This window comes from Pan troglodytes, chromosome X (genome assembly GCF_028858775.2).
Source record: "Pan troglodytes isolate AG18354 chromosome X, NHGRI_mPanTro3-v2.0_pri, whole genome shotgun sequence".
Taxonomy (NCBI): Eukaryota; Metazoa; Chordata; class Mammalia; order Primates; family Hominidae; genus Pan; species Pan troglodytes.
Window position 1 is genome coordinate 67,481,043 of NC_072421.2, and position 27,964 is coordinate 67,509,006.

General features: G+C 39.9%; 1 protein-coding gene and 2 pseudogenes across 3 annotated transcripts in view; 2 read left to right on the forward strand and 1 right to left on the reverse strand.

Annotated features, from left to right (window-relative positions):
- Positions 1 to 27,964, forward strand: part of EDA (ectodysplasin A) — a 434,047-nt gene that overhangs the window by 78,961 nt on the left and 327,122 nt on the right. The window lies entirely within an intron of this gene.
- On the forward strand, positions 1,279 to 1,478 carry LOC112207266 (small nucleolar RNA U3; annotated as a pseudogene).
- LOC134809361 (transcription factor NF-E4-like) lies at positions 9,465 to 24,418 on the reverse strand (annotated as a pseudogene).

The following is a 27,964-nucleotide window of genomic DNA, read 5'->3' on the forward strand; positions in this document are numbered from 1 at the left end:
GAGATAATTTGTTTCTTCTTAAAGTAGAGCACCATCTCTCAGATAACTTTAACATTTCTGAGACAATTCTGACCTTTTAATGAACTTTATGATAGTTCAGCAGTGTTATAAATAATGAACCTGAAACTCTAAAAAGTTACCAAAACTTCTTTCAAATTGTGGTATATAATTTATTCAAGTAAAGAAAGGTAACTCTAATCAATTTTTATATTTTATTAAAAGTTTCTACGTCCTATTAGTAGGATTTATATTCTCTCTTTCCTAAGTATCTTTTGTCCTAACTTCCTCCATAGGTATGCACCTTTATTGCTTGCCAGTAACTTGAGGAAATAAGAACATTTCTTCCAAACTTTGAGTCAATGAAAATTGACTCCCATATGGAAATAGGAATTGAATGCTACTGTCTCATGTATGAACTCCGTATTTGGCCTAGATCTTTTCCATTTCTCTGAAATGAGGAAGATGTTATGGCACCTCACTTCACATGTGCCTGACCAGCTGTTGTAACATGTATCTTCATGAACCCTATGTACTGGTTTCACTCTATGGATTACCTGTACAGTGGGAATAATTGAATTGAGAAATAGGGTTATGATTAGGTTATGATAGAAACTCTCTAGCCCAGCCTGACACAAGTAGATCACAAAACATCTTTATTCTAACACTGATGGTAGGAAAGCATCTCCCAGGGATGTCGGTAGAGTTCCCAGGGGTAACTTTCATCTCAATAGGTCTCCAACTCCAAGCAGAAGACATGTTTTGCCATGGAATACAGAGAGTGAAAACTCATGAATGAATGAGAAAAATTCATTCTCAAGAGACCTGCCTTAGCTAGCTAACACACGTCATTAGCAATATGATCTTGACGGAATTATTAAACATCTCCAAGCTTCAATTTCCATGGATGTGGGTGGTGATAACAGGATTGTTGAGAAATTTTAATAAGATAATTAATGTAAAGTACTTAACACAGTGCCCAGTTCATTGTAAGGGATTTTCATCAAGTTTTGTCAAAATAATTTCTCTCCTATGACCCACTTGGGTGTTGTAACGGGTCCGTTAAAGCTTTCTTTTACTATATCTGAAATTTTTGTCCTATATTCTTCAGATCAGTGGTTTTATTATTGATGGTTTGGGTTTGTGTCCCTGCCCAAATCATGTTATTGTAGGTTAAGGTAATATTTGCCTTTATAATGCTACTACATTATTGTTCATTCATTCAATAAATATTTATTGAGCACCTATCATCTGTTAAAATCTTTAGACAAATTAAAGTTAAAGACTATACTTTCAGGGATCATTTCTATAGTTTATTACTGGAGAAGTTTCTTTGAATGTATAGAGCACTAAAAACCATATTATCTCCCAAGTGTAAAGCTACCTCTTGGTGTTGGTTTACTTCAGTTGCCATTTGCCATTAATGATTGTTCTTCTTTTCTTTGGGGAGAATAAGAGACAGAGGACACAGTCTGGGTGGGGAAAAATATTAAATTTAGCAGAGTCTAATTGAGCAAAGAACTATTCATGAATTGAGCAACCCTCAAAACCAGAACAAAGGGAGGGGAGAGAAGAAGATGACAGGGTTGGCAGTCACTCCTCTGCTTTCTCTGTTTAACCACCATGACTATGACAGCTCTTCGTCACACAGGCCAAAATCAATCTGATCTCCAGAGAATGGTTTAGGTGAGTTAAGTGAAGTGTGGACCTAATGACATACTATACTGGAAAATACTTTATAAATTAAGTGCTATATATATACTATCGTTACTATAATAATATTTCCACCTAATTCCTCTCAGTAAAACTTCATTCTCTTCCATGTCACCCAGCTCTCTGACACAATACCTCTGATCATACCCTTCTACCATATCACATCTTCTCACTTCCCCATTGTAAATAAGCTTTCATGAAGATACAATCCAATTGATTCGCTTAATTTTGCCAATTTCAGTTTTTAGATGCCATTTGTCCTTTCAGTCTTTCCGGAAGACTGAGGGTGATGAAGACAATGATAATGCCATTGTATTCATGACACCTTATTCAATTGCTTTATAATTTGTCCAGTAAAATAGTACTTCTATTGCTGGAGATTTCTCCAGGAGTGCTCCATAAAGGAAATACATGTTTTAATAACCTTTTAAGCTACTGTTATAGTATTGGCCTTCCTACATGGAAAGCTCCTATCCAATCAGAGAATATAGACTATTATGAGAACATACTCATATCCCATTTAAGATGGCAAATGAATGAAATTCCTCTGTAAATGTTCAAATGGACCATCAGAAAGTACAAATGTACCACCTGAAGTTTTTATTGTCTTCCAAGGATTATGGGTTTGACAAAGCAAACATTGGTTATAAACCATTTTGGCAATTTAAAAATAGTCCCCACACTAATATTTTTTCATAATTGGCATAATTTTTTATACTCCATGATGAGTTATGAAGTACAGAACTTTTAATAATGGAGGCTTTAAGGACTTGAGAAAGACCAGGTGGCCATCTGTGCCCTCTTTGAGTCCATGCTTAATATTGAATTTATATTCTTTTAAATATCAGATTTGTTTCTCCAATTCAGGTGTAGCACTGTTTATTAAATAGGGTAAAATAGGTAATCTGACCTCAATCAGTCTTAAGGAGTTATTTTAAATTGCATATCTTAACAATTTCAGTACTGGCTGACTTGTTATGAAAATCTGCCAAAGCATTTCCTTAGTATTTAATAATTCTTGTTCTGCGTGTGGGTTAGCAGTTTTATAAAACTAGTTTCTTGATCTGGAAAGTCTCACCTAGTCTAATGGTGTATTAAAGTTATCAGAAATCTCTACTTGTCAGAGTCCTTTCCATGAATCTCCTTGAAGACAAAACACTTTAGGCTTATAGTTGCTCAGGAAAGTACCAGAGTAAACAACCATCTGTGAATAATAATGCTTAAAATGGCCATGGTTAAAGGCCTGTTGAGAGTTCACTACAACGTTGATGCAATTGACAAGGAAATTCAGTTATTTTTGCTGCATACAACATTTTAAGATAACTAGAATTATGACTTATCATTATACCAGGACTACTAGATTTCTATGTATTTTATACAATTTCTGAAACATGTATTAATAACACATCCATGCAAATATAACTCAAAGGGTTAGTTTTACTTATTATTTGACAACACTTTCCATATAATTTAATATATCGAATAAGCCCAGTTAGTTTATATTTCTCTTTTCACAAAGAGAGGTATCCTTTTGAGATGTTCCAAGGGCCTATCTGGAAAATCCCAAAGTTAATTCAAAGTCAAGAAAGAGACTTAAATTATAATTTGATTTTGTGAAGTTTGTCAAAAATATCAAAGGTTTCGGCCTGGCATGGTGGCTCATGCCTGTAATCCCAGCACTTTGGGAGGCCAAGGCAGGTGGATTGCTTGAACTCATGAGTTTGAGACCAGCCTGGGCAACATGGCAAAACCCTATCTCTACTAAAAATATAAAAAATAGCCAAGTGTGGTGGTGTGTGCCTGTAGTCCCAGCTACTCGGCAGGCTGAGGCAGGAGAATCGCTTGAACTTGGGAGGTGGAGGTAGCAGTGAGCTGAGATCGCACCACTGTAGAGAAAGAAAAAGAAAAAGGAAAGGAAGAAGGAAGGAAGAGAAAGAAAGAAAAAAATATATATGGTTTAAAACACTTGGTCAAAATATGATAAGTGACTGTGAAATAACAGTAATCATTTAAATAGAGTGATAATTAAAAGACTTTAAAAGGCAAATATAGAAACATAGTTGTAGAAAAATCCTTGGCTGTTTTAGAGGACTCAGTTTTCCTTCTTTCCTTCTTTCTTTTTTTTTTTTTTTTTTTTTTGACGGAGTCTAGCACTATCGCCTGGGCTGGAGTGCAGTGGCACGATCTCGGCTCACTGCAACCTCCACCTCCCAGGTTCAAGCGATTCTCCTGCCTCAGCCTTCTGAATAGCTGGGATTACAAGTGCCCGCTACCACGCCCAGCTAATTTTTAGTAGAGACGGGGTTTTACTATGTTGGCCAGTCTGGTCTCGAACACCTGACCTTGTGATCCACCCGCCTCCCGCCTTGGCCTCCCAAAGTGCTGGGATTACAGGCATGAGCCACTGCACCCAGCCTCAGTTTTCTTAAGTAAGCAAAAACCTAATATAGAACGTGAAGCACAAGGAATCATCTTGATAAAGCACAGAATCTTTGTTTCCTAGGCCAGTTACCTACCAAAAAGGTAAAGAAAGAACTCTCAAAATTTCCTATTAAGAGCAGATCAAAGGCCAGACCAGTGGCTCACGCCTGTAATCTCAGCACTTTGGGAGGCCGAGGTGGGTGGATCACCTGAGGTCAGGATTTCGAGACCAGCCTGACCAACATAGTGAAACCCCATCTCTACTAAAAATACAAAATTAGCTGGGCGTGGTGGCACATGCCTGTAATCCCAGCTATTTGGGAGGCTGAGGTGGGAGAATTGCTTGAACCCAGGAGGCAGAGGTTGCAGTGAGTGAAGATCGCACCATTGCACTCCAGCCTGGGCAATAAGAGCAAAACTCTGTCTCAAAAAAAAAAAACGTGGATCAAGATTCCAAGAAAGCCTTATTGTTTCAACACAAGGTAAAAAATTGTAGTTTTGCATCAGTGTACATTTGGTAGTAAGGCTCAATTTTTAGAAAAACTTGTGAATAATTTCCTTCTCATCTTAGCTTGATCACACATAAAATTACTTTCGTAAGATTTATCTTCCACAAACCTTCTATAATCTTTTTATGTCTCTTATTTTTCATATAGTTTTTGGTTTCTCATTTTGGAACAATCAATCATTCTACTTTAGGATAAAAATTACCCTCTTTTTTTCTTCTTCCGTACCTCATAGCTTCACTTACTAAAAACATGTCTTACTTTACTCACGTACAACGGTTGTTTTCCTTTTATTTCTATTTTAAATTACCATATATTGATTAGGATTTTCAACTCTTAGTAACCTTAATTTCTAGTGAAAACCCAGGAAGTAAAACAACTTAAAACCCTCTGTTATATACAAACATTTTATGAATATGCATTTCATAATTTCTAGAACATGTGCTTCTTCATAGAGTAGTTTTTTCATGTTTACTAATAGACCCAAATAGCATTCCTATACTGTTTGAAAACAAGATGCCAAAATATGTATGCTTTAAACTTACATTTTGTAATTAATATTTTGGTATTTTTAACTTTCTTAGAAATGACCTAGACATTTCATGAATATGTATTAGAGTAATTCCTCCTTTACTGCAGTTTCAGTTATCTGCGATCAATTGCAGTTCAGAAATAGGTGAGTACAATATAATGAGATATTTTGAGAGAGGGAGAGTGAAAGGTTCTTGTATTGGTTCGAACCCCAGGAGCACACCAACAGACAGAACGAGGTAGTGTGGAGCAACACGCTGTTTTAATGAGCGCCTGGGTGCAGACGGGCTGAGACCTAAAATGGCGTCAGCACCAAATGAGGACAGGGCAGGGATTTTATAGTCTCCTCTAAACAGAAAGTGTCTCAGTCTGATGTAACTGCTACGCGGTACCCTGACGGCCTCTCTCTCAGTCTTCAGGAGGTACGTGTCTTCCGGCCATCTCTCTTCCTGCTTCTGCTATCTTGCTGAGGCACGCTGCTGGTGCAAGTGGTCTTGGATCTTGGGACTGGGCCTGAGAAGGGAGGAGTTATTCATTCCCTTAAGCTTTCAGGCCCTGGGGAGAATCTTTCATTCCCATCTATTTGGTTATAGAAAAAGGGAAAAGCGATGACTTTCTCAATAACTACTTCAAGCGTGACATGGGGGGTGGTGTGGGCACCTTGGAAACAAAGAAAAACTTAATTTTTGGGTTATTCTTGATAGACGGGTTGGTGTCCATCGTGTCGTTGCAGCAGGAACATCATCTGGATTGTCTGGTGGTTAACTGTAGTTTCAGCAAGACTTTTAATAGCTTTTATTAGTGGGATAATACAGGGGAGAAACAGGAGGAACCCGATGATGAAGATTACTGTCCCTACCAGTGTTTTAAATCCTCCTAAATTAGAGAACCACCCTCCAGAAGGTTTGTTGGGTCCCACCCATCCCTTCCAGGTTTGGACTGGTACATGGGCTACTTTTCTGATGTTTGAAGCAATTTCTAGAACTGCTTTTTTGTTATCGTCTATGTTAAGACAGCAATTAGAGATATTAAACTTACCACAGACCCCACTCTCTTCTGCTAATAACTAGTCTAGTGGTAGCCTGTTTTGATAAATTGCCGCACGCATTTGATTTTGTTGTTGCGGGAGCATTTCCAGGGCTGGGGAGGTTTGGTTAGTGATTATCTTTAGAACTGCCTGTAGCCTAATTATTCTGTTCAGCATATATATGGGAGTGCGATAACCCCAGGAACCATCCTCAGCCCAAGTGGCAGGACCGTGATATTCGATGATCCGTTGCGGAGGCCATTTGTCCTTTTGCCATCTTTGGCTTCCTTCTACCTTTAAGGATTGTTTTTCTTTGTTTAGGTTATTATATACAGGGACTCCGAGGGTGTTGCCCACTGTTAATGTTTTGGAGGAAGGAGTATCCTTGCGGGGTGAGCTTGACCCTGGTGCAACGGATCCAGTAGGGGAGTCCTTGGATTCTCACTGCAGTTGGCATGCTGAGTATCACAGTGTAGGGCCTGACCACTTCGGTTGTAGCTTTTTGTGAGGGTTGGGTTGGCAGATAAACACATCTGTGCCTGCAAGACAGTTATGTTGAGAGGACAAGGAGGTGTCGACAGGCAGAGGCATGGCCTCATTTGTTGCTTCACGAATAAAAGACAGTGTCTGGATTAAGGAAGGGAGGTAATTCCCGAGTGGCTCAGAGTCTGGTAAGGGTGGAGGCCCTAAAAGAAAAGTTCGGCCATACATGATTTCAAAGGGACTATAAAAAGAGTGTGCTTTTGGTGTTGCGCAGAGTCTCATGAGGGCAAAAGAGAGATTTTTTTTGTCCACGACTGCCGGGTTTCTAGAGTTGGGCTTGGTGAGTTGGGCTTTAAGGACAGAGTTGACCTTTTCAACTTTGCCTGAAGATTGGGGCCTGTAGGGTGTGTGGAGAATCCATTTTATTCCCAAGGATGTAGAGACGCCTTGGGTAATTTGGCTGATAGAGTCAGGCTGTTATCAGATTGGATGAGTGTTGGGAGTCCAAAACGGGGAATTCTATGCATGATGAGAGTTTGTGTGACGACATTTGCACCTTCTGAAGTTGTTGGGAATGCTTCTACCCACCCGGAGAAAGTACAGACAAAGACTAGAAGATAGCAGAGCCATTTACCGGGCAGCATGTGAGTGAAGTCTACTTGCCAATCTTGCCCGGGTGCCTGGCCCCGGGCTTCGTGGGTAGGAAAAGGCAGTGGCAGAGGGACCCCTGGGGTGACACTCAGTGGCAGATAAAGCAGGTCTGGGTGATTTCTCAAACACGGCTAGAAAGGTGAGGACAAGTGAGAATAGGGTGGAGAAGTTGGAAGAGAGGTTTGTACCCGACATGGAAAGAGTTGTGGAGACTTTAGAGGATAGGAATTGTTTAAGAGTGAGGAAGAACGAAGCACCCTCCCTTGACATACCATGGTCCTTGTTTTTGAAGGTTTTGGGCTTGGTAGTCCTCTTTTTCTTCTGAGGAGTAAAGAGGAGAGAAGAAGGACAGGGACAGAGCATGGCCGAGTTTAGATGGGAGCTGGTTAGCATGGTGATGTGGGGAGTTTCTATGAATAGAGCATACACTTGGAGGAGGCATGGGGCAGGGATGAGACTTAGTACACTGCGGTGAGCTAGCATATCTGATGTTATGGGTTGAATAAACTGTTAGGTTGGCATGGAGAGATGGTTTTATGCTTTTAAGAGTGAGGACTGCAGCTGCCGCTGATGCTTGGAGGCAGGCAGGTCATCCGAGAACTGTGGCTTCAAGCTGTTTAGAGAGGTAGGCAACAATCTGGAGGGTGGGTCCCTTAGACTGGGTTAGAACACCTAGTGCAACTCCATGCCATTCGCTGGTATAGAGGGAGAAAGTTTTGGTGAGGTCTGGGAAAGTGAGGACGGGGGCTGAGAGCCTTACGGAGTAGACGGAAAGGTTGGGTAATAGTCTGCGCAGGGTTTAAAGGCTCATGGAGAGGGCCTTTTAGCAGGGTTTAAAGGCTCATGGAGAGGGCCTTTAGCAGCTTGATATAAGTTTGGCAAGTAGAGTGAAGGAGGGAACCCAGAGCCTAAAATATCCCGCTAGTCCTAGAAAAGAGATAATTTCTTGCTTAGTTTGCAGAGGCAGGAGGGACTAGAGGAGGGATATGCGGTCGGTTGTGAGCCGTCGGGTTTGCGGGGTAAGAGCTAGGCCTAGATAGGTGACTGAGGGGGTGCATATTTGTGCTTTCTTAGGGGAGACCTGATACCCCTGTTCTGCCAAGAAGTTGAAAAGAGGGATAGTATGTGTGTTGCAGTCTCTTTGAGAGGGGCTACACAGGAGCAGATCATTAACATATTGAAGGAGAGTGGACGGTTTTAGGGATAAGATACAGAGGTCATGAGCAAGGGCCTGCCCAAAATGGTGGGGGCTGTTTCTGAAACCTTGAGGTAGTATGCATGTGAGCTGGTGTGAAAGGTGTCAGGGTCTTCCCACATAAAGGCAAAGAGGTCTTGAGAATCAGGGTGTAAAGGAATTGTGAAAAAAGCATCCTTTAGGTTTAGAACAGAAAAATGGGTGGTATTGGAGGGAATTGCGGAAAGTGAAGTATATGGGTTAGGAACTACTGGACATACTGGGAGTACAGCTTGGTTAATGAGCCTGAGGTCCTTGACTAAGTAATAAGTTCCATCTGGCTTTTTGACAGGTAGAATTGGCGTGTTAAAAGGGGAGTCTGTTGGGCGGAGTAGGTGACTGGCAAGGAGGTGAGAAATGATAGGCTTTAGGCCTATGAGAGCTGCTTGGGGGATGGGATACTGCTTCTGTGATAGGAACTGGGTGGGCTCTTTAAGGGTAATGCGGACAGGAGTGTGGTGTTTTGCGACTGAGGAAAAAGGTGTGGAAGTATCCCAAATAGCGGGGTTAACTATGGATGGGGAATAAGGAAAGGTTGCATGTTTTAAAGTGGGAGGTTGGAGGAGTAGAAGAAAGTTAGAAGCACCAGAGGGGTTTGGGTTGATGCATTGGGTACTATGGGGAACGTGGAAGTGGAGAGTAGTGTGGAGTTTTGAAAGGATGTCTCTGCCTAGGAGTGGAGTTGGGCATGAGGGCAGGACTAAGAAAGAGCGAGTGAAGGAAAAGGTGTGCGGGGAGCAGAAAAGTGGAGGGGTGGCTCAGGGTTTGGAGACTTGTCCATTAATTCCCACAACGGAGACTTGGGAGGACTAGGTGGGTCCTGAAAAATTAGGTAAAGCAGAGTAGGTTGCCCCAGTATTAATTTTAAAAAAGCATACTGGCTTACCTGCCACCATCAGAGTTACCCTTGGCTCGTATGAAGAGATGGTAGTTGCTGGGGCATCTGTTCCAGGGCACTGTCAGTCTTCAGTGGCAAGGCTGATGAGATCTCAGTAGGAGGTTTTGGTCAGCTCAGGAAGGGATGGGGACAGTCCTTGTGGGGGCCACTCACAGTCCGACTTCCAGTGGGGTCCTCTGCAGAGGGGGCATGGCCTGGTGGGCTTACCTGGGTTTGGTCATTGTCTGGACCAGTCGCCTTCATTGCCACACTTGAAACAGGTGCCAGGTGGAGGTGGATTGCTAGGAGCATTCTGTGTGGAGCTGCGGCCCGTGGGCCTGCAGGGCCCCTTATGGTGGAGGCAAGCATTTGAAACTGCCTGTTTTTGCCTTTTACTTTCCTCATCACGATTGTTAAAGACTTTGAAGGCAAAATTAAGAAGGTCTTGTTGTAGGATTTGAGGGCCACCGTCAAGCTTCTGAAGCTTGCGCCAGATATCGGGGGTGGATTGGGAGATGAACTGAAGGTCCCTTCTGGGCTGGCTGGGTCTAGGTTGGTATACTTTCTCATGGCTTCAGTTAAACGAGAGAGAAAAAGGTCTGGGTTTTCGTCAGGACCCTGGGTGATTTCTGAAAGTTTTTCATAGTTGACTGCTTTATGGACACCCTTTTTGAGTCCTGCAAGGAGACACACAATCATGTGGTCCCGATGGCAGCATCCAGGGGCTTCATCTTGATAATCCCAGTGGGGGTCCTGGTTGGGGACTACCTCTGCGCCAGTAGGCTGGGCAGGAGCTTGGTGATGAATTGTATTAGCATACGCCTGAGCTAGGGTCCAGATATGGTCCCGGTCTTCTGGGGTGAGGGTGGAAGAGAGGATAATACAGAGGTCATGCCAAGTTCATAAGACTGGGTGAGGTACTGAAACTCTAATATAAGAGGTAGGGTCTTCTGGAAATGAACCAAGTCTTTTGTTAATTTGAGAGAGATCAGTGAGAGAGAAGGGAACATGAACTCTAACAATACCTTCAGTTCCTGCTACTTCCCAAAGGGGACACTCTAGCACAGGTGCTGAAGTAAGGGTGGGGCATGGACCAAAGATGGTGCCTGAGTGAGTACGGGTGGGAGAGAAGGAAGAAGCCGGAAGTGGTTCTTGCCGAGGGTTTGAAGGGGGAAGGGGGCGTTGAGCTGATAGGCAGTGGAGGATAGATAGGGGCATAAGGTGGCAGGATGGGTTTACAGGCCTCAGGAGAGGGCGGTGGGGGAGGAGAATGGGTACAGACAATACTAGAATTGTCCTGAGGAGGGGAAGGTGTAGGAAAAGAAGTGGATACTGCTGATTGGGAAGATGGTGGCTGGGAAGATGGCAGCTGAGAGGATGGCGGCTGGGAAGATGGCAGCTGAGAAGATAAAGAGGAAGCTTGGGGGACTAAAGGTGTTTGAGAGAGAGAGGAGGGGTGGACAGCAGTCTGCTGGATCCAACAAGGAAAAAGAGGTTGGGCTGGGAGGAGAAAGGCGATCAGGGCGGCGAGAATGGAGGAGAAGGATTTGAACAGGTGAGCAAGAATTGCCGAGGTTGGGTTGTGATCTGAGTGCAAAAAAGCCTGGACATAAGGAATTTCTCCCCATTTTTCCAGCCGCCAGCAATAATTGCTTAAGTCAGTTAAAACTGTAAAGTCGAATGTTCATTTGCGGGCCATTTGGACCCATTATCTAATTCATACTGTGGCCAGACTGAATTGCAAAAAAGACAAGGTGTTTAGGGCGGATATTTTGTCTGAGGCCTAAGGTTTGCAAGTTTTTTTTTTTTTTTTTTTTTTATGAGGCAGCCTAGAGGGCTGTCCTTTGGAATGGAAGACTGGGAATTTCCCATAACGGAGGGTAGGCTCGGGAGAAAAGTGAAAGGGAGACCATCTTGCATGGCCGTAGGGAGACGATAAAAGGAGCAATTGTCACCGCTGCCTTTTTCGTTCCTGGAATGGGATCAAATGGCTTAGAAGTGTCCCCCTAAGACCAGATGATCAGCGAGTGCCTGGCACACACTGGAACCTTCTTGGACCAAGGTTGGATTTTCGGACCGGAGAAACCAAGAGAGGCCATGCAGATTTTTCCCTGTTAACCAGGCTCCCAGGAAACTTTACCAGTAGGTGAGATCAGTGACTGATGTGCATGCACAGAGAGGCGACTAGAGGCTGAGGAGTTTCCTTTGTCCGGCTGCTGTGGCCTGCTCTCCAGGGTGGAGGCGTAGGTCCACAGGGGACATACACCGGAGCCCCTCCCGGTTTTCGGCACCAGATGAAAGGTTCTTGTATCTGTTCTAATCCCGAGAGCGTGCCAACAGACAACACGAGGTAGTGTGGAGCAATACGCTGTTTTAATGAGCGCCTGGGTGCAGACGGGCTGAGGCCTAAAATGGCATCAGCACCAAATGAGGCCAGGGCAGGGGTTTTATAGTCTCCTGTAAACAGAAAGTGTCTCAGTCTTATGTAACTGCTACGCAGTACCCTGACGGCCTCTCTCTCGGTCTTCAGGGGGTACGTGTCTTCCGGCCAGCTCTCTTCCTGCTTCTGCTATCTTGCTGAGGCATGCTGTTGGTGGAAGTAGTCTTGCGTCTTGGGACTGGGCCTGAGAAGGGAGGAGTTATTCATTCCCTTAAGTTTCAGGCCCTGGGGAGAATCTTTCAGAGAGAGAGAAAGACCACATCTATATTACTTTTATTGTAATATATCATTATAATTTTGGTATTTTATTAGTTGTTGTTAATCTCTTACTGTGCCTAATTTATAAGCTAAATCTTATCATAGGTATGTATGTATAGATGACAACATAGTATATATAGAGTTTGGTACTACCTTTGGTTTCAGGCATTGATGAAAAGAGTTGAACTCTGTAAAACATTTGAAGAGATTTATTCTGAGCCAAATATGAATGACCAATGGCCTGTGACACAGCCCCAGTAAATCCTGAGAACGTGTGCTACAGCTTGGTTTTACACATGTTAGGGAGACAAGACATCAATCAGTTCATGTAATATGTACATTGATTTGGTCTGGAAAGGCAAGGCAACTGGAAGCTGGGGTTTCCAGGTCATAGGCAGATTCAAAGATTTTCTGATTGGTAATTGGTTGAAACAGTTATTATCTAAAGACCTGGAATCAATAGAAAGAATGTCTGGGTTAAGATAAGAGGTTGTGGAGACCAAGATTTTATCATGCAGACAAAGCCTCCAGGTAGCAGAGGTAACAGGCTTCAGAGAGAATAGATTGTAAATATTTCTTATCAGACCTAAAGGGTCTGTTCTATCAGTTTTAAGGTCTCTGTTTTGATGTTAATGTTAGTCAGCTGTGCCTGAATTTCAAAAGGGAGGAGGGTATAATGAGAAATGTTCCATTATCACTTGAACTAGTTTTCAGGTTAACTTTGGAATGCCCTTGCCCAGAGGTGAGGAGTGGGGGGAGTGGGTGGGAGGGTCCATCAGTGCATCTACTGGGTGTCTTGGAATTTATCTCCCAAGGATAAGGTGGGGACTACTGTACTTAATATAACATAGAAGGACTTTAAGATTTTAAGTTACTGAAAAAGATTTTTGAAATTTTGACAAGTTCACTTAAACTTGTATCCCATTTACATTCACTTAATTTACTTATTCTTGACAATTCTTGAATTGCTCATTAAACAAAACTGGCCATTGAAGGAGTTCAGGAAATACCACCCTAAAATATGTATATCGGTATACATATTTTTGTTATGTTGATGACTTTGAGCTGAAGCATTTGAAAAACAGCAAAATAGGCCAGGCGTGGTGGCTCACACCTGTAATCCCAGCACTTTGGGAGGCCGAGGTGGGCCATTCACCTGAGGTCAGGAGTTCAAGATCAGCCTGGCCAACATGGTGAAACCCTGTCTCTACTAAAAAAAATACAAAATTAGCTGGATGTCGTGATGGGCACCTGTAATCCCAGCTACTCGGGAGGCTGAGGCAGGAGAATGGCTTGAACCTGGGAGGCGGAGGTTGCAGTGAGCTGAGATCACACCATTGCACTCCAGACTGGGCTACAAGAGTGAAACTCCATCTCAAAAAAAAAAAAAAAAAAAAATGAAAGAAAAAAGAAAAACAGCGAAATACAGAGGCTTTCTGAGTTCCCCCTCCATCTGCCTAAAGACTAATGCTACAAAAGGAACTCAATTGTCATCAGTCCTCTGAAGATTAACTGTTATCACAAGAGAGAAGGCCAGAAGTCCATCGCAACCAGACAAACCTTGTCACAACATCATCTATTCTCTAAGGGGCCCATTCATCTTTCCCCAACACCATTTACTCTGAAGATACCTCTTTTCTTTGACCTCTAACCATTTTACTCATAGTAGCAGTAGGGATTGAGTCAAGGGACCTTTGTCCTTTTTTAAAATGACCTGCCTGATTATTGCCCTAAGCAATTTTTAGTTAGGCTGCTCATTATATTTGTCTTTGGGCTTTTAAAATTTCTCCAAACTGAGGTAAATAGAGTGGACTGGTTTGGGTCACTGAAATGTTGGGGGACCAACAGGGAGTCCCTCTGGTTCATCCATCCTTTGTTAGATTCAACCTTTGTTTTAACCCCATCAGTGTCCATTTTAGTCATCTCATTTTTAAGAACCATCTAAAAATTTTCTACACCAAATTTGCATTTCTAAAGTGATGGTTCTTAGGTAAAACAAGGTACAAAATTTATATCTCAAAGGTACAGAACTCAGATTTCAGCACTAATTGTCATTATTTGCTCAAACCAAGAAAAGAAGGTATTGGTAAAGGCCCAGTTAAGACAAGATGGCCAAGAAAATCACCTTAAACAAAGGTAAGGCTTGTTATGTAAATTTAAGTCAATGCTTTCTCCATTGTAAGAGCTTCTAATAAGAGTCCTGCCTTTCTTCCGGTGCAGAGACAGAGACAGCCTTATAAATGGAGATTTCCTTTATAGATGTAAATTTATTTTACAAAACATCTCAAAATAACTAAAAATAGGCAGATTCCCAGCCCAAGTTTTTAAATTAGATTACTGAGTTCAGAGTGGTTCCCATTAATGCATAGGGCAGACAAAGCATCTTCTATGCCAGCCTAGGATACATTTCACTGTTGTTCTGAGTTTAAGATTTTGACAAAGGCATAGAGTGGTTAAAGAAGCAGGCCACCTTTATCTGAGGGCTGAACTTCTCTAAACAACTTTTTTATCCTGAGATGGGAAAATAAGCAAAAAGGTTAATAAATTTAGAGTACTATCGATGAAAAGTGTCAAACTCTGTAAAATATTTTTGAAAAGATTTTTTCTGATCCAAATATGAGTGACCATGACCCATGACACAGCCCTCAGGAGATCCTGAGAATATGTGCCCAAGGTGTTTGGGGTGCAGCTTGGTTTTATACATTTTAGGGAGATGTGAAACTTCAATCAAACACATTTAAGAAATACATTGGTTCAGTCCAGAAAGGCAGGACAACTCGAAGAAGGGTGGGGGTGGGGAGGCTTCCAGGTTGTATGTAGATTTACAATTTTTCTAATTGGCAATTGGTTGAAAGAGTTATCAATAGAAAGGAATGTCTATGTTGAGATAAGAGGTTGTGGAGACCAAGGTTTTATCATACAAATGAAGCCTCCAGGTAGCAGGCTTCAGAGAGAATAGATTATAAATGTTTCTTATCAGACTATGTTGATGTTAATGCTGAAGAGGCCTAATGAGGCATGTCTGACCCCCACTTCCTGTCATGGCCTGAACCAGTCTCTCAGGTTAAATTTTAAAGTGCCCTGGCCTAGGAAGAAGTCCATTCAGGTGGTTGGGGGGTACCTTAGAATTTTATTTTTGGTTTACAGTAGGCAGAGGAGGATAAAGAGAAAGATGGAGAGAAAGATAAAGAACAGTCAGAATCATCAGTCAACATAAAATATTTTCTCTCTCCAAAGATCATGTTGACCAGAAAGAGGTGGACAGAGTTGGCAGAACATATAGTCAACAGGGTTTTGAGAAGAGAGGTTTCAGTCAACTGAGAGGTTCTTATGGGAGAAGCAAGAATAAGTACAGAAAACAGAGAGAACTAATTCTTACAAATATTTTTCTGAAAATGGTCCAAGTGATATTAGACAGGTTTGGACACAGGAATCTTTTAGACATAATTTGAAACCTCCACCATGGAAATATTCTTTATTTCTCTCTGAGAGATTGGTTAATTATCATCCAAGGAGTGAAGCCTTTGGGGGCTTCTTCTAGTGAGGAAATAGTGCAGGACAAAGTGAGTGAGTTCATCAGATGTCTTGTATAAAAACTGACAGTTTATTTTCTAATTCTCTGGCTGTTTACGATAAAGTCAGACATCTCAGAGCACAGGGTACTTTAGTTTGGGACCCCTTGTTTTTGGTTTAAAATTTATACCGCAAGGTCCTCTTGGTCCTCGTAGATGTTGTAGCTGTAAAGACACCCAACTGTTTGCCTTTTGTAAGGAGTTTTCCCACTGTGCCCACTGTAACTCTAAGTTACTCTGAGTTCACCCATTTCTCTAGAAAAACACAGGTTCTATATCCATAGTTCTTATACATGAAATTTGCTAGAGTTCCACATGGAGGAGTTCTAGACTTTTTGGATCCAGATGAACCCATGATTTCCTATTATATTCTAGTAACCTTACCTACCTATTGAACCCAGTCCAGTTTCTGTCTGACCCAGGCAGACACCTGTGGCACCCCCATACAGTACCCATTCCTGTTTCTATTGTGACTTCTGAATCCATTGTGGATTTAAAAAAATGCTAAAATAAATTTGAGAGCTCAAGCAACAAATTTGTGGAGCCCAGAATCTGAGAGAGAAATCACCCATGACCCCAGTTGCTCTAATAGATCAGTGGGCATAATGGGCTCTGTTGGGTACTTTTACTTAGTCACTCAGTGTTACTGGGGGTCACTGGAGTTCTACTTTGGATCCGACTTCCAATGCCAATCTGTTAAAAGAAAAACTTTAGACAAACTAAATTTAACAGAGTTTAATTGAGGAAAGAATGATTCACAAATTGGGCAGCCCTCAAAACCAGAACAGGTTAACAGAACTCTTGCATGCAGCATTTATGGACGAAAAACTGAGTGCCCTAAGAGAGACAGCTTGATTGGTTACAGCTCTGCCTTTGCCTTATTTGAGCATGGTGTAATCAGTTAGCTACCTGCAGTTGACCGAAGCTTGGCTGCTGTGATTGGTGGACACTCAGCTATTTGTTACAAAAGTATACTGTGAAGTTGGGCTTTTAGTTAGTTTTTATGTACGTAGGTTTTAGTTCATCAGTTCATTAGGTAAGGACTCAAGTATGGAGGCTTCACACATGTATGAGGAGCTGTGCTAGGATCTGGGGCTATAACAGTGATTAGAGGTAGATTTACTATAAAGTGAATGAAGCTTAAATTCCAAGGCCCTTCACTTGCAGGGACATCTACGGCCCTATAACTAATTTTGTATTTGTAATTTGGTATTATTGTTCTTGAAGAAAATTCTGCAACTCATATATTTTAAGTCCAACAAAACCTGTATCTGGCTAGGAAGAAAACAAAGTTCCTGTTACCTGCTCCCATTTTGATGGGAGCTGGGGTGGGGGCAGACAAAAAATATAAAAAATAGATCTACAATATATCAGGTGGAAGCAAATACAGGAGAAACTTAGAGCAAGGAAAGGGATATATAAAAAGTGAGGGGTGGGAGTTGCTGTCTCACTTATGTGGTCAAGAAATGCCTCTGTGATATAGCAAGACCCAGAAGAAATGAAGGATAACATCATGCAGATAATTGGGAGAAGAACCAACTGGATAGAGAAAATAGCATGTGCAAAGGTCCTGAGTCTAGAATGTGTTCTTGGTGTGTTTGAGGAATGGCAAAGTTGTCAATGTAGCAGAAACAGTAAGAAATGAAGTCTGAGATCATGATGGTTCACTGGGCTTTCCATCAGCTTAAAACTCTTTCACAGATGCTGCTGTGTTTATTTAATTGTAAGTTTGGACCTTTGTGAAAGGCTTTTTATTTGTTTATGTTATTTTTCATTGTGTATCTAACAGCCAGTATAGTCTGTTAATTCCTAATTCTGACCATTCAAATATCAGTACCCTTGTGTGCTTCAGACCATCTGCAGATTCAGTCAACTATATGCTTTCTGTTTGGTTTTCAAACCATCAGTGGAAATCTTGAAGGATATGTGGCCTTTTAGCATTTGGCTAGGGACCATTGATTGACATTTAATCTTTCAGTCAGTCTTGAGTATGGTCTTTGAAATGTTTACAAGTTCTCTCAGCTCTAATGTGACACATCAGTTTTGACTCTATAAAGCTATTCTGAGACACCGTCAAATACTTTCCTAAACTCAGGATATAAAAACAGTTATAGCACTCACCTGATAACTTTTATATCAAAAGTAAAGGAAGGAAGAAAGGGAGGGGAGGGTGAACGAGTTTTTTTCCTAATGAACCCATACTAGCTCCTAGTGTCCACTGATTTCTCTTTGCTTTAAACTGTTTTCAGCATTATTTTTTTCTCTTTTTAAAGAGGGGGCATCTCAGGCTGGCTTTGAATTTTTGGACTCTAGAGATCCTCTCACCTCAACCTCCAGAGGAACTGGGACTACAGGCATGGGCCATCACTCCTGTCTATGTCCCCAGCATTTTAAACTGATGTTGTTATTAAGAAAATTGTAGATTTTTTTTTTTTCTTGTAAATTTGTTTGAGTTCATTGTAGATTCTGGATATTAGCCCTTTGTCAGATGAGTAGGTTGCGAAAATTTTCTCCCATTCTGTAGGTTGCCTGTTCACTCTAATAGTAGTTTCTTTTGCTGTGCAGAAGCTCTTGAGTTTAATTAGATCCCATTTGTCAATTTTGGCTTTTGTTGCCATTGCTTTTGGTGTTTTATACTTGAAGTCCTTGCCCATGCCTATGTCCTGAATATTGCCTAGGTCTTCTTCTAGGGTTTTTATGGTTTTAGGTCTAACATTTAAGTCTTTAATCCATCTTGAATTAATTTTTGTATAAGGTGTAAGGAAGGGATCCAGTTTCAGCTTTCTACATATGGCTAGCCAGTTTTCCCAGCACCATTTATTAAATAGGGAATCCTTTCCCCATTTCTTGTTTTTGTCAGGTTTGTCAAAGATCAGATGGTTGTAGATATGCGGCATTATTTCTGAGGGCTCTGTTCTGTTCCATTGGTCTATATCTCTGTTTTGGTACCAGTACCATGCTGTTTTGGTTACTGTTGCCTTTAGTATAGTTTGAAGTCAGGTAGCGTGATGCCTCCAGCTTTGTTCTTTTGGCTTAGGATTGACTTGGCAATGCGGGCTCTTTTTTGGTTCCATATGAACTTTAGTTTTTTCCAATTCTGTGAAGAGAGTCATTGGTAAATTGATGGGGATGGCATTGAATCCATAAATTACCTTGGGCAGTATAGCCATTTTCACGATATTAATTCTTCCTACCCATGAGCATGGAATGTTCTTCCATTTGTTTGTATCCTCTTTGATTTCATTGAGCAGTGGCTTGTAGTTCTTCTTGAAGAGGTCCTTCACATCCCTTGTAAGTTGGATTCCTAGGTATTTTATTCTCTTTGAAGCAATTGTGAAAGGGAGTTCACTCATGATTTGGCTCTCTTGTTTGTCTGTTATTGGTGTATAAGAATGCTTGTGATTTTTGCACATTGATTTTGTATCCTGAGACTTTGCTGAAGTTGCCTATCAGCTTAAGGAGATTTTGGGCTGAGAAGATGGGGTTTTCTAGATATACAATCATGTCATCTGCAAACAGGGACAATTTGACTTCCTCTTTTCCTAATTGAATGCCCTTTATTTCCTTCTCCTGCCTGATTGCCCTGGCCAGAACTTCCAACACTATGTTGAATAGGAGTGGTGAGAGAGGGCATCGCTGTCTTGTGCCAGTTTTCAAAGGGAATGCTTCCAGTTTTTGCCCATTCAGTATGACATTGGCTGTGGGTTTGTCATAGATAGCTCTTATTATTTTGAGATACGTCCCATCAATACCTAACTTATTGAGAGTTTTTAGCATGAAGGGTTGTTGAATTTTGTCAAAGGCCTTTTCTGCATCCATTGAGATAATCACGTGGTTTTTGTCTTTGGTTCTGTTTATATGCTGGATTATGTTTATTGATTTGTCTATGTTGAACCAGCCTTGCATCCCAGGGTTGAAGCCCACTTGATCATGGTGGATAAGCTTTTTGATGTGCTGCTGGATTCAGTTTGCCAGTATTTTATTGAGGATTTTTGCATCGATGTACATCAGGGATATTGGTCTAAAATTCTCTTTTTTGGTTGTGTCTCTGCCAGGCTTTGGTATCAGGATGATGCTGACCTCATAAAATGAGTTAGGGAGGATTCCCTCTTTTTCTATTGATTGGAATAGTTTCACAAGGAATGGTACCAGTTCCTCCTCGTACCTCTGGTAGAATTCGGCTGTGAATGCATCTGGTCCTGGACTTTTTTTGGTTGGTAGGCTATTAATTATTGCCTCAATTTCAGAGCCTGTTATTGGTCTATTCAGAGATTCAACTTCTTCCTGGTTTAGTCTTGAGAGAGTGTATGTGTCGAGGAATTTATCCATTTCTTCTAGATTTTCTAGTTTATTTGCGTAGAGGTGTTTATAATATTCTCTGATGGTAGTTTGTATTTCTGTGGGATCGATGGTGATATCCCCTTTATCATTTTTTATTGCGTCTATTTGATTCTTCTCTCTTCTCTTCTTTATTAGTCTTGCTAGCAGTCTATCAATTTTGTTGATCTTTTCAAAAAACCAGCTCCTGGATTCATTGATTTTTTGAAGGGTTTTTTGTGTCTCTATTTCCTTCAGTTCTGCTCTGATCTTAGTTATTTCTTGCCTTCTGCTAGCTTTTGAATGTGTTTTCTCTTGCTTCTCTAGTTCTTTTAATTGTGATGTTAGGGTGTCAATTTTAGATCTTTCCTGCTTTCTCTTGTGGGCATTTAGTGCTATAAATTTCCCTCTACACACTGCTTTGAATGTGTCCCAGAGATTCTGTTATGTTTTGTCTTTGTTCTCGTTGGTTTCAAAGAACATCTTTATTTTTGCCTTCATTTCATTATGTATCCAGTAGTCATTCATTCGGAGTAATTATAAATGGTAATGTGTCTTTAATTTTGGTTTCCACATGTTAATTATTAGTATATATAGATGCAGTTCATATTTGTCTCTTGACATTGGACCTTAAACAACCCCATCAAAAAGTGGGCGAAGGATATGAACAGACACTTCTCAAAAGAAGACATTTATGTAGCCAAAAGACACATGAAAAAATGCTCATCATCACTGGCCATCAGAAAAATGCAAATCAAAACCACAATGAGATACCATCTCACACCAATTAGAATGGCAATCATTAAAAAGTCAGGAAACAACAGGCACTGGAGAGGATGTGGAGAAATAGGAACACTTTTACACTGTTGGTGGGACTGTAAACTAGTTCAACCATTGTGGAAGTCAGTGTGGTGATTCCTCAGGGATCTAGAACTAGAAATACCATTTGACCCAGCCATCCCATTACTGGGTATATACCCAAAGCATTATAAACCATGCTGCTGTAAAGACACATGCACATGTATGTTTATTGCGGCACTATTCACAATAGCAAAGACTTGGAACCAACCCAAATGTCCAACAATGATAGACTGGATTAAGGAAATGTGGCACATATACACCATGGAATACTATGCAGCCATAAAAAATGATGAGTTCATGTCCTTTGTAGGGACATGGATGAAGCTGGAAACCATCATTCTCAGCAAACTATTGCAAGGACAAAAAAACCAAACAGTGCATGTTCTCACTCATAGGTGGGAATTGAACAATGAGAACACATGGACACAGGAAGGGGAACATCACACACCGGGGCCTGTTGTAGGGTGAGGGGAGGGGAAGGGATAGCATTAGGAGATATACCTAATGTTAAATGACGAGTTAATGGGTGCAACACACCAACATGGCACATGTATACATATGTAACAAACCTGCACATTGTGCACATGTACCCTAAAACTTAAAGTATAATTTAAAAAGAGGAAAATTATAGATTCACATGCAATTTTCAGAAATAATACGGAGAACTCCTTTGTATGCTCTAGTTTCCGCTAATGGTAACAGTTTACAAAACTATAGTATAATATCATGACCAGGAATTGACATTGGTACAATCTACCCATCTTATTCATATTTCTTCAGATTTACTTGTAGTCGTATACAATCTTATCTGTGTAGCCTTGTGTATCTACTACCACAGTTGAGATACAGAACAGTTCCAACATCAAAAGGATCCCTTGTTTTGTCCTTTTATAAACACACCCGCTGCCTCCTTGTGTACCCTCCCTTTACCTCATGTCTAACCCCAGGCAACCACTTATCTCCTGTTTCTACAGTTTTGTCATTTCTAAAATGTCATATAAATGGAATCATACGGTATGTACACTTTGGGGATTTACTTTTTTTCACTTAGCATAGTCCCCTTGGAATCCATCCAAATTGTTGTGTGTATTAATAGTTTGTTCCTTTTTATTGCTGAGTAATGTTTCATTGTGTGGATGAACTGTAGTTTGTTTAACAAGTCACCTGTTGAAGGACATCAAGGCTTATTCCAGTTTTTGGCAATTACAAAGAAAGCTGCCATGAACATTTGTGTGTAGGTTTTTGTTTGAACATGTTTTTATTTTTCTGGGATAAATGCCTAAGAATCCAGTTGCTGGGTCATATTATAGTTGCATGTTTAGTTTTTTTTTTTTCCAAGAAACTGCCAAACTATTTACAATAATTTATCATTTTACTTTATACAAAATTTATAATTTTACTTTACCATAGTGGCTGTACTATTTTACATTCCCACCATGAATGGTTCTCTTTCTCCACATTCTTGCCAGCATTTGGCACTGTCACTATTTTTAATATTAGCCATTTGGATAGGTGTGTAGTAGTGTATCATAGTAATTTTAATTTTAATTTCCCTGATGGCTAATAATATTGAACATCTTTTCATGTATTGATCTGCAATCTCTGTGTCCTCTTTAGTTAAGTGTCTCTTCATGTCTTTTGTTTTATTTTTAGTTTACTCTTGAGTTTTGAGAGTTCTTTATATATTCTAGATATAAGTTCATTTTCAAATATGTGGTTTGGAAATATTTTCTCGTAGTCTATAAGCTTATCTTTTTGTTGTGCTCACATAGGCTTTCACAGAGCAAGGGTTTTAAATTTTGGTAAGGTCGAATTTATCAATTTTTTCTTTTATAGATCATACTTTTTGTGTCAAGTCTAAGAACTCTTTGCCTCACCCTAGTTCCCAAAGATTTTCTCCTGTTTTTAAAAAAGGTTTTATAATTTTACTTTTATATTTAAGTCTATGATACATTTTGAGTTAACTTTTATATAAATTGTGAAGATTATTTCAGGGTTACTTTACTTGCCTGGGGATATCCAATTGCTCCAGCATCATTTGTTGAAAAGGCTATGCTTCCTCCATTGAATTGGGTTTGACTTTAGTCATGCATATTTATATGAACATATTTTTGAGTTCTCTGTTTCGTCTCATGGAGCTGTATGTCTACCCTCCACTAATACCATGCTGTTTTGATTACGGTAGCTATATATGTTAAGTGTTAATATGTGCTAGAGTGATTCCTTCTCCTTTTTTTCTCTTTTCCAGGGTTGTTCTACCTATTCTGAGGCCTGTGCCTTTCCATATAACTTAAAATAAGCTTGCCTATGTCTACAAAAATCCTTGTTAGGATTTTTATAGGAATTATAGTAAACCTGTGGATCAATATGGGGAAAATTGACATCTTTACAATGTTGTCTTCCAATCAATGAACACAATATATCTATCTATTTAGGTCTTTTAAAAATTCCTTTCAACCCATTTTTTTTTTTTTTTTTTTTTTTTTACTTTTTGTAACTTTTATTTTAGGTTCAGGAGTACATGTGCAGGTTTGTTATACAGGTAAACTCATGTCACAGGAGTTTGTTGTACAGATTATTTTGTCACCCAGGTACTAAGCCTAGTACGCAAGAGTTATTTTTTTCTGATCCTCTCCCTCTTCTCCCCCTCCATCCTCAAGTAGGCCCCAGTGTCTAACATTCCCCTCTTTGTGTCCATGTGTTCTCATCATTTAGCTCCCACTTATAAGTGAGAATATGCAGTATTTGGCTTTCTGTTCCTGCATTAATTTGCTAAGGATAATGGCCTCAAGCTCCATCCATGTTCCTACAAAGGACATGATTTCATTCTTTTTAATGGTTGCATAATATTCCATGGTATATATGTACCACATTTTCTTCGACCAGTTTGCTATTGATGGACATTTACATTGATTCCATGTCTTTGCTATTGTGAGTAGTGCTGCAGTGAACATACGCCACATGCATGTGTCTTTATGGTAGAATGATTTATATTCCTTTGGGTATATGCCCAATAATGAGATTGCTGGGTCAAATGGTAGTTCTTTGAGGAATTGCCACACTGTTTTTCACAATGGTTGAACTAATTTATTCTCCCACTAACAGTGTATTAAGCATTCTCTTTTCTTTGCAACCTCTCCAGCATCTGTTATTTTTGACTTTCTAGTAGTAGTCATTTTGACTGGTGTGAGATGGTATCTCATTGTGGTTTTGATTTGCATTTTTCTAATGATCAGTGATATTGAGTTTTTTTTTCATGTGCTTGTTGGCTGCATGTATATATTCTTTTGAAAAGTGTCTGTTCATGTCCTTTGCCTACTTTTTAATGGGTTTGTTTTCTTGTAGATTTCAGTTCCTCATAGATGCTGGATATTAGACCTTTGTCAGATGCATAGTTTACACATATTTTCTCCTATTCTATGGGTTATTTGTTTAATCTGCTGATAGTTTCTTTTGCTGTACAGAAGCTCTTTAATTAGATCCCATTTGTCCATTTTTGCTTTTGTTGCAATCGCTTTTGGCGTCTTCATCGTGAAATCTTTGCCTGTGCCTATATCCTGAGTGGTATTGCCTAGATTTTCTTCTAGGGTTTTTATAGTTTGGGGTTTTACATTTCAGTCTTTACTCATTCTTGAGTTAATTTTTGTGTATGTTGTAAGGAAGGGATCCAGTTTCAATCTTTTGCATATGGCTAGCCTGTTTTCCCAGCACCTTTATTGAATAGGGATTCCTTTCACCATTGCTTGTTTTTGTTGACTTTGTCAAAGATCAGATAGTTGTAGGTGTGTGGCTTTATTTCTAGGCTCTCTATTCTGTTCCACTGATCTATGCATCTGTTTTGTTCCATTACCATGCTGTTTTGGTTACTGTCACCCTGTAATATAGTTTAAATTCAGGTAATATGATGCCTTCAGCTTATTTTTTTTTTCCTTAGGATTGCCTTGGCTACTTGGGCTGTTATTTGGTTCCATATGAATTTTAAAATAGTTTTTTCTAGTTCTGTGAAGAATGTCATTGATAGTTTGATAGGAATAGCATTGAATCTCTAAATTGCTTTGGGCAGTATGGCCATTTTAATGATATTGATTCTTCTTATCCATGAGCATGGAATGGTTTTACATTTGTTTGTGTCTTTCCTGATGTCTTTGAGCAGTGTTTTGTAATTCTCATTGATCTTTCACCTCCCTGGTTAGCTGTATTCCTAGGTATTTTATTCGTTTTGTAACAGTTGTGAATGGGATTGCATTCCTGATTTGGCTCTCTGCTTGGCTATTGTTGATGTATAGGAATGTTAGTGATTTTTGTACACTGATTTTGTATCCTGAAACTTTGCTGAAGTTGTCTATCAGCTGAAGGAGCTTTTGGGCCAAGACTATGGGGTTTTCTGGGTATAGAATCATGTCATCAGCAAACAGGGATAGTTTGACTTCCTCTCTTACTATTTGGATGCCCTTTATTTCTGTCTCTTGTGTGATTGCTCTGGCTAGGACCTACAATACCATGTTGGATAGGAGTGGTGAGAAAGGGCATCCTTGTCTTGTGCTGGTTTTCAAGGGGAATGCTTCCAGCTTTTGCCCATTCAATATGATGTTGTCTGTGGGTTTGTCATAAATGGCTTTTATTATTTTGAGGTATGTCCCTTCAATACCTAGGTTATTGAGAGTTTTTAACATGAAGGGATTCAACAGCATTTTATAATGTTCAGTATATACAGCCTCTATGTGTTTTGTTAGGTATCTACCTAAGTACTCTATTTTCTTCAGTGCTATTGAAACTGGTATTATATTTTAAATTTTAGTTTCTGCATGTTTATTGTCAGTATATAGAAAAGCAATTGAATATTTGTGTGTTGATCTTTTATCTGTGTACTTGGTGATATGGTTCGGGTCTGTGTCACCTCCCAAATCTCATGTCAAATTGTTTTGTTTTTTTTTTTCAAGATGGAGTCTTGCTTTGTCGCCCAGGCTGGAGTGCAGTGGCACGATCTCAGCTCATTGCAAGCTCTGCCTCCCAGGTTCACACCATTCTCCTGCCTCAGCCTCCCGAGTAGCTGGGACTACAGGCGCCCACCACCATGCCTGGCTAATTTTTTGTATTTTTAGTAGAGACAGGGTTTCACTGTGTTAGCCAGGATAGTCTTGATCTCCTGACCTCCTGATCCACCCTCCTTGGCCTCCCAAAGTGCTGGGATTACAGGTGTGAGCCACCATGCCTGGCCAATCTCATGTCAAATTGTAATCCCCAATGTTGGAGGTGGGGCCTGGTAGGAAGTGATTGGATCCTGGGGGCAGATTTCTCTTTTGGTGCTGTTTTTGTGGTAGTGAGTTATCATGAGATATGGTTGTTTAAAAGTGTGTAGCATGTCCCCACTTTTCTCTCTTCCTCGTGTTCTGGCCATGTAAAATGTGCCTGCTTCCCCTTCACCTTCTGCTGTGATTGGCCTCCCCAGAAGCTGTCAACGTTTCCTATACAACCAGTGGAACTATGAGCCAATTAAACCTCTTTTCTTTATAAATTACCCAGTCTCAGGTACTTCTTTATACCAGTGTGAGAATGGACTAATACACTTGGTAAACTCACTTATAGATTCTAAGTGTTTTTCTGTAGTTTCCTTGGGATCTTCAACGTAGACATAGCATCTGCAAACAAAGATAGTTTTCTTTCTTTCTTTCTTTCTTTCTTTCTTTCTAACCTATATGCCTTTTTTTTCTTGTCTTATTGCACTAGCTAGTACTTCTAGTACTGTGTTTAGTATTGAGAACAACTTCTTGCCTTGTTCCTATCTTAAGGAAAAAATACTCAGATTTTACCATTAAGTATGATGTTACCTGTAGGACTTTGTAGATGCTTTTTATCAAGTGAGTTAATTTTTCTCTATTTCAAATTACTGAGAGTTTTTTTTTCATGATTGAGTGTTGGACTTTGTCAGATACCTTTTCTGCATCAATTGATATGATCATATGATTTTTCTTCTTCATGTTGTTGATTATTGTGAATTACATTGATTGATTTTTGAATGTTAAGCCAGCCTTGCATACCTGGAATAAACCCCACTTGGTCATGATGTATAATTCTTTTCATATATTTTGGATCCAGTTTGCTAATATTTTTATGAGGATTTTTGTATTTAAGTTCATGAACAATTATTGGCCCTTAGTTTCCTTTTTTAAATTATATTTTCTTTGTCTGGTTTTGGTATGAAGATAACACTACCCTTATAAAATGAGTTAGGAAGTATTACCTTCTTCCTATTTTTCTGGAAGAAATTTGTTAAAGTTTATGTTAATTCCTCTTTAATGATTGGTGGAATTCACCAGTGAATTCAGTTGAGCCTGAAGATTTCTTTTTCAGGAGCTTTTAAATTACAGATTGAATTATTTTGATAGTTACAAGTCTACTCAGATTATCTATTTCATCTTGGTTGAGGCTTGGTAGGTTGTTGTTTCTGAGGAATTGGTCCATTTCTTCTCAGTTATCAAATTTATGAGCATAAAGTTATTCGTAGTATGCCCTTATATTTTTAATGGTTGTAGGATGTAGTGATATATTCTGTTTCATTCCTGACATTGATAATTTGCATCTTTTTTCTTTTTGTTAGTGTTGTTAGAGTTTTGTCAATTGTATTTTTTTTTTCCCTGAGGAACTAGTTTTTTATTTTATTGATTTTCTTTTTTATTGCATAAGACTGAATTATTTAAAAATGTTTTCTTCATAGTTTCTTTATAATGCATGTAACTGTTTAACACATTTTTTAAAAAAATTTCAATAGCTTTAAGGGTACAAGTGATTTTTGGTTACATGGATGAATTGTATAGTGATGAAGTCTGAGCTTTTAGGGTACCTGTCACCTGAATAGTGTCTACATTGTACCCAACAGGTAATTTTTCATCCCTTACCACTCTCTCACCCTCCCCACTTCTGAGTCTCCAATGTTCATTATACCACTCTGCATACCCCTGTGTATCAATGGCTTAACTTCCACTTATAAGTGAGAACATGCGGCATTTGTTTTTCCATTCCTGAGTTACTTCATTTAGGATAATGGCCTCCAGTTCCATCCAAGTTGCTGCAAAAGA